Raw genomic sequence first — 8325 nt, forward strand, 5'->3', positions numbered from 1 at the left:
ATGGTACAAGGTTCATTCTTGTTGTTCATTCAAGTGAGTTGAACCTACTTTCAAAGCATGCAAGCATCTTTCTATTTGTTGGTTCAAGTGAATTGATGTTCTAGAACCTACCTTGAAGTACTGGTGAAATGATAGTTCAACCGATTTGATAGTACTCCTGAGTTGATCCATCAACTGAGTTGATAGTTCAACCGATTTGATAGTACTCCTGATTTGATGCATCAACTGAGTTGATCCAAGCTTCTTTCTATTTGTTGGTTCAAGTGAATTGATAGTTCAACCATATTGATAGTACTCCTGAGTTGATCCATCAACTGAGTTGATCCAAGCTTCTTTCTATTTTTTGGTTCAAGTGAATTGATAGTTCAACCGATTTGATAGTACTCCTGAGTTGATCCATCAACTGAGTTGATAGTTCAACCGATTTGATAGTACTCCTGAGTTGATCCATCAACTGAGTTGATAGTTCAACTGATTTGTTAGTACTCCTGAGTTGATCCTTCAACTGAGTTGATCCATCAACTGAGTTGATAGTACTCTTGAGTTGATCCATCAACTGAGTTGATGGCGATCAACCATCCTTTTCATACTACTTTCTTCTTCTTCTCCTTCTTCTTCTTCTAGAGAGAGAGAGAGGGGAGGTTCTTCTCCTTCTAAGGAGCGGGGGAGGGGGCAGTGGTGGTGTGGCAGGAGCAGGGGTGGGGGGGGTACATAGGATTGGTGCGGGGGTGGTGGGAGGGGGGAAAAGTCATAAAAAAGCTTCCCAGCAGCGGCAAATAGAGACTACTAGGGAACTTTGAAGTTCTATGGATTCACATATAATAATATAACTAGAGACACCCTTGGTTGAAGAACTTGCTCATGAACAGTTGTATTGATCTCAGAAATATTTTACAAGTATGTCAAATTAATATTTAACAATATTTTCTAATATCCATTCATAGAGGTTATATTATGAATCAATTATGGGTAATTATGGGATCAGTACCCATAATATATTTTTTCGTATTTTATTTTATCAGCCTCGATATTGCAGAGCTTGATATATAATTCGTCACCCTCCAAAATTCGTATTAAATGCTTGGTCCCGTAAGCTACAAGTTATAGAGGTTCTACTGTGTTGAATGTAGTCTAGGCCTACTGGAGGGTTAATTACTTGAACATTGAGAATTTTGAATATAATAAATTTTTTTAGTATTGTTTTTCATTTTGATTGTCATTTTCAATACTGGAAGATATACAGTTATTGTTTCCCAAAATAGCGGGAAAATGTTATTTTTTCATGATAATATTTTGATGATTGATTTTTCTACGTTTCAATGACAGGATTTGCTTTTGTCTGTATATGTATGTTGGCATGTTTGTAAATTAGCTTTTGATGATTACAGCTTGGCACTGCTATCAGTTTTATTTATAACAGGTCATAATGTCATTGTCAATACATGCCAATCAGTCATTGGCCGTTTCAACACTTACTGATTTCTCATCACAGTACCGGTTTCTTTTTTCCGATGTCCGAAGGGCTAATTGGGGTGACATATTGACAATGAGATCTGTCACAAAGTAGAAGGAATTCTACTTTCTTCACTGTGGATCTGTTTATAAATACTGTACGAGCTCTACTGTTCACAGAACTACTAGCTACAAGTATTCAACTACAGAAGTCGGAAATAGACATTTCATTTTACTTATGGAAGACACCCACCCTTATCTATCTACCTCACGTCTATGAAGATAACAATATCAAAGAAACAGTGTTGAAAGTACAAAGACATAGAGATGGAAATTTAGAAGTTAATGAACTGTTATAATTCTATCACCCAGGTATATTAAAACTGACTACTTAAGCATTTACCTGATTAATATTACCGCAATCATTATGTTTCAAATTCAAATTTGCGTTGCGTTGCTGTCACTCGGCTGCTCTCTGCACCTATTTTCTCGAATTATGCAATAACTTCAAAAACATGACGTCAACTTGGTGACTCAACACATCTGTCTCGTTTTCAACTGACAATGGCAAACTCTCTCAATCAGCTGTTTTCAACTGACGATGAAAAACTCTCTTGATCAACTGTTTTAAACTGACGATGGAAAACTCTCTCAGCTGCTACTCAGTTGATGAATATTATTACCTAATCATTTTTAAGTTCCCTCAGTGAGTTAACCTAAACATGAGACCTAATCCAAATGATGATTTTCGTATCACAAACTCACTATATTTCAAACTATATGCTATATTTCAAACTTAAATCAAAATCGTTAGAGCCGTTTTCGAATTCCATCAGACATACAAACAAACAAACAGAAATTGAATACGATGATAAATACATCTATAGTAACATCCATATGGGAACGTCTGTTATAGTAGACTGCACAAAACTAATCCGATGTTAGTTGGAAGAGCTGAGTACATCCTCACCCCATACCATAAACTTTGCCAATTTTTCAGGTGTACTGTATTATGAAAATATCAATATTAATTCTTACTTATAATCAGCTGCCTAGGGGGCCTAGGCCCCCCTCAAGGATCAGATAAATAATGAAAATGCGGGTCTACCTACATGAATCCTTCGAGTCACATAATGATTTGATACTTTTCTTTATCAGCAGTAGTATAATTCCTCCTACAGTATCAACAATGTAGCAAAATTGCCTTGAAAGTATGGATACGGGTACAGAGTAATAAATAATATATTATTCTCTGTGGTATAGTTTGAAAACAGGATGGGTACACTTATTGATCAGAGCACAATAAGTGAGTTATTGACTAAATTTCAATGTGAGAATTAACAAGTTGCAAGATGTCACAGTGAAAGCAAAAGAAAGGGCACAATCAGGCAATCAAAAATGTATGTAAAGGGTTGTTGATAATTATGGGAATAGCTTAATGTATCTTTAGCTTTCTAACTGGAAGTTATTCTCCAATTAGAATATGATCTCCAATGAAATTGTCATTGTAAAAGAAAAATTTATCTTTTTCCATGATTTTTAAGAAATCTGTTTCAGTGTATTCCTACTTTAGGGCTTCTCTGTAGACCCATATTTCTAATAAATATTTCATGATTGAATTTAATAACTAATAATGTATATGTTTGTATTGATACTTCAACCACATTTGTATAAAATTGGAAAAAATGAAGCATATAACATCTTCGCATGTAACATTTATGGGGAAAACCCAGGTCCCTCTATCCTTTGGGGGTATTCCTCCCCCCCCCCAATAGCTCTTGGTTTTTGCCCCCCTCCCTAGCAGTTTGGTGAAATGGCACCACTGAAGTTGAATGAAATCACAATTATTGTATGGTAATTGTTTGGCAAGATTACGATACTTATGAGCTCTACTTAGAAATGGATTGTGAAACAAGATAATTGTACTGGAATGTATAAAACTGTGATATTTTCATAATTATATAAAAGCAATTAAGCCATTCATTCCAATCATTGAGAGAAAAACCAATAAGATGCTCAAATCTCGATACATTAACAATACACTACTGGTAATTCACGTGTAAATACTGATGTGGTCGATTTCAATGAACATTAATTGAAATGGTTGTTTACTTCTAAATGTCTATACTTGAGCATTCTGTTAATTTCGAACAGAGATCACTTTTACAGAGTTTTCTCAGGTGATGCAGCAATCACTGAGGAATCTCCAACACATAACTCAAAAATCCAGGAGAGAGTCATCTAAAATTAAAACAATTAGTGCAATATTGCTAAATTATTAGTGTTTTTCAGAAATTATTAATCCCATAAATGTCTCTTTATCAAATAATAAGTTATGGAGTTCCAAATATTATAATATTTTTCGCATTCCTATTTTTCTTTTTTTTTATTTGAATCGCTTCATTTGGGTCACTCGTTGTTTAGTTGAATATAGTATTTAATAGTACTGTATTATTCAGGTATATATCTATCACATAAATCTCTCTCAGCAGCTACTAGATAAACGCTCAAAATAGGTTGCTAGGGAACGATAATGATAAGAATGTGATGAATAATCTATCCTGTTCTAGGCGAGCAATATTTCTGTATCACAGATATCCAAAAACTTCAACACTAAAATGTGAATATCTTTGAAACGGTTTACTATTATTATATTGATGAGCGATTTCCACCATTCATTGTCTCTTGAAATTCTTTATTTGAATTTTGTATTAAAACCTTCCCATATAAAATGTTTGATTCAATGTGACGAAACGAAGATGGCAGACCAAAATTTTGAAGCTACCTACAGAATTTTTTTTCAATTTGAATAGGAATCCCAGTGGAGCCCACTGTTAAATTATCTTTGGAAAAGGAACATTAATCTGTTTTCCTATTATTATTACGCTGTTGGCCTACGTGAATCCATAGAACTTCATAGGTTTCTCCGTATGGGTAAATGATTCAGAATCAGAATTCGAATTTTGTTAAATCAATAATACCAACGACATAGCAACTGCCATCACAATTTGTATCATTAATATTATGTGTATGCTACTGAAGGATAATAGTCAGGTAGACACACAGGAGCAAGTTATCCTGTCTCATGCAGTACTTCCAATGTTACTTTTATATCCTGAAAAAAGACGAAGAAGTGAGTCAAATATTTTGTTGTTCAACGAACTTGACCTGTAAAAAGGTTCGAAGAGTGTGTGTTCAAAATTTGAAGCTGATCTATCAACTTTTTCTAGAGTTACTGTAGTGCATTCAAACAAACAGCAAACCCTCAGACTGGCAACAACTTTGAACTTGAGTAAAAAGTAAGAACTTAGTAACGCTCGTTCAACAAATATTATTGAGAGAACAACGGGCGGTATTATTAAGTTGGGGGCACATAACTTGAAGGAGTCAAATTATTTCAGTGTGAGACAGAGAGAGAGAGTGAGAGAGAAAGGTGCAGGAGTGATAGTGGGAGGGTGAGGGAGGGAGAGAGAGAGAGAGAGTGAGTGGGAGAGAGAATGAGAGAGAAAACAATGGAACTAAATAAGAGACAATGTCATGCAGGAGTATTGTCCAATGGTGGTCACACACACACACTTCTACAGTCACATCAAGTTATAAACAGAATATTTCAAAGAAAGTACAGTCTGTGCCAAAATTGAAACCATTTTACTTCTAGCTATTCTGCCAGCTTAACTGACATAAGCGACAAAAGCTGAAAGCGACAACCAGAGACTGTTTTCCAGGTAGAGAAATTAGTCACGGACTCACCCCGCCAAAACAAGACACTCCTTTCTCAGCACAAGAACAACAAAAGTGGCCACCGCCAAAACAAGACTGATTTTCAGTGCTAGGATGGATGTGTCTGACTTTGATGGTGGTTGTAACAAATTAAAATTCGGATGGATAAATAAAAACTCCCACTTGAAGAAATTTATAGGTCTAAGTGGAATAATAGGCTAATATTGCCAAGTATGATAACGTTTAAAGATTAGATAATATCAGGCATCATGGCTAAATTTATAACGTCCGAATAGAAATGGAAATAATTTTGCTACCTACTTATATAATATTATATAAAATATTGAAAATTTGAGGTTAGGCTTGAAACATCTATTGATCGGCGACCTAATGATCGACTGAGTCGCATAACATAGAATCTAGCCAAACACCTTGGCAGAAATTTATTGTAACCGAATGGTATGCAACTAGAGGAACCAAAAATCCACATGGCTAATTGTTGTAATATGAGAAACAACCTATAATCTTTAGAAAATTACTTTGCATGTGAAAAATGTATTAAAAAACCCAGATAAAAAATAATTAAATGTATTAAGGAAGTAGGAGGTTCCTAGGCGCATGTATACTATAATAATTTGCATGCACCAATCAAATGGTAGCAATTGATAGGCGGTAACAGTGAGCCAATTTAAATATATTCGTATATATTTCTATAAATGATAAGAGTTTATGAATTATTGTTGTTCAGTTTATGTTTTGGATATGGCCCGAAGGCAGATAAATTATCAAAGGTTCAACATAAGTAATAATTTAATAGATTGGCACGAACTATTCGAGCCTTGAATGGCGGAGGAACAGATTATTTGAATTTCATGTAAATTTGCAAGTCGGAAATGAGAATTGTGAATTAGAAAGTAGAACTTGCCCACTTGCCTGCCAACCACTACCATGAGATGTCACCAAAAATTGTAGAGCGCAATATCTTACTGTACCTTTTAATAACTTAAAGTTAAATCAAATTATTAATTTTTTCATAAGACTTTGTGATCCTATTGTAAAGCAAAAGTCATTCAAATATTTTTAATCCCTTGGAAGAGATGACTTCGGCCACCAATAATCCAGGACCACCAGGAGTTTGGATCGCCATCAGCAGCTCATAGAAAATCCAGCACGTGAGTGAATAATATTTGAAATAGTGATAGGGCGCCCTCAGTGCTTCGAAATGAAATAAGAAATAAAAGCTAGCTCGTCGAAAAGGTTTTAAAAATTAAGAAATTGGTAAAAATACTTGTGCAAGTTTTAAAATGGTATAAGAAGTATTCTATTGAATAGCAACGAGTCAATTCATATATCAAAAAGATACACTAATTAAAAGGAATACTAAGTTCTAAGCAAATAATACAAGTGTTCACATGATCATTAATTTAATAATTTAATTTGTGATTATATAATGTAGCTCTAGTTCATTAGATAGATTGATCTATTTCTGTCAGGTGCCGAATCTTGCACCCTGAGATATATATTATATATTTATCAGAAACCATAGGAATTAATATATATTTTAATTATTGATTTGTCAATTTATCATGCTCTGATTTGAGAAGTTTATATATGAAATAGGATTATCAAAATCGACAAGCAACAGCAAGTTGATGTCAAAGCTACATGCAGACAAATGCATATGATCATGAAGTGAAAGCACATGGTACAGTTTCGTGCTATAGAACTCAAAAATAGTATTAATCTGTGATATTTTATTTGATTTCGTTTCTTGTTTTATTATATATTTTTTGTTGCTCTATATATTTCTGCTTTGATTTATTTTTGAGATATTTGTTAATATATGTATCAAATTTTTTATGGTGTACTATTCATTTTATTCCTCAATACTATAGGATATAAGTTATATTTATATATATATTTATAAATTATCAGTATTATATTATTGCGAAAGCTCATGTCTGAGCCTATGAAGATTTTAGTGAGATTATATCCTAGGAAAACCACGACCAGATTTTATAATTATTAAAATAACTCTCATGCTCTACCGATTAACGCCAAGCAAGAGGCTAAGCGTTACTCCACCAAAAGTAGTGACATAACGTAGACTGACATCGCACCCCATGTGTGTGTATGGAGTTTTCATACTTGGCATACTTGTGATCGTTTTTTCTTGCTATAGCATCTTGTAATAGTTTTCCGGTTGAGCACACAGCCCCCTGCTAAGCCTCTGCTACCTAGCATATTAGAATTATTACTATTATCACAAACACCCGGCAGTGCCACACCGCCGCAAGTTGTAGCTCCTAGTTACTTGCTTTGTAAGCATATAATACTAGTTTTGAGCATATATACACACACACACACACACACACACACACACACACACACACACATACTGCATTTCATATACATTGCCCACTGCAAATAGCTCACCTACCCAGTGTCCACAAGTCTTAGAGCATTCAGTGGAGCACTTGTGTGTAGCTCCTAGTACTGGTTTTGTAAAGCAGCATAACTATTACTGGTATAGCTCACCAGTACTAGTGTAGAGCACACACACATACACACAGTTTGCTACATAGTCTTCGATCTTCAATTGTGTAAAAGTGGTTAGTACACAAGTATCCATTTTATTATGAATATGTTTTCTGTGTATCATCATATTTGTTTATCCAGCATAGCTAGTATATAGGAATAGTTAATGTAACAAGAGATATCCATCGTGGTGTAGTGGTTAAGCACATCCGCTTTTCATTCTAGAGGACTCAGGTTTGAATTATTCATAAGGACCCGGGTTCGAATCTTCATTGTATATTGTAGGGATGTAGGATGTTTGGTTAAGGAATGTAGGTATGTAGAGGGGGTGTACCTGACTGTAGATCCATTACACCACGATGGATATCTTATGCAAAAAATTATAACAAATTCTAAGACTGAATGCTCTAGCTAAGTAGATGGAGGAGAGAGAAAGAAGAGGGAGACAGTTCTATAGACATGGCACTGATGCTAGTGATATTATTTTCAGATATGGATTGGAAGAACGATATTGCCTCAGGCCGAGAACCTGGATCCCACTGGCAGGATAGGTTTAAAAAGTAGGCCGGGCAATATTGCAAGCCAGTATATTCTTAGTACGAAATAGTCTTAGTA

The sequence above is a fragment of the Nilaparvata lugens genome, chromosome 7, assembly GCF_014356525.2.
Source record: "Nilaparvata lugens isolate BPH chromosome 7, ASM1435652v1, whole genome shotgun sequence".
Lineage (NCBI taxonomy): Eukaryota > Metazoa > Arthropoda > Insecta > Hemiptera > Delphacidae > Nilaparvata > Nilaparvata lugens.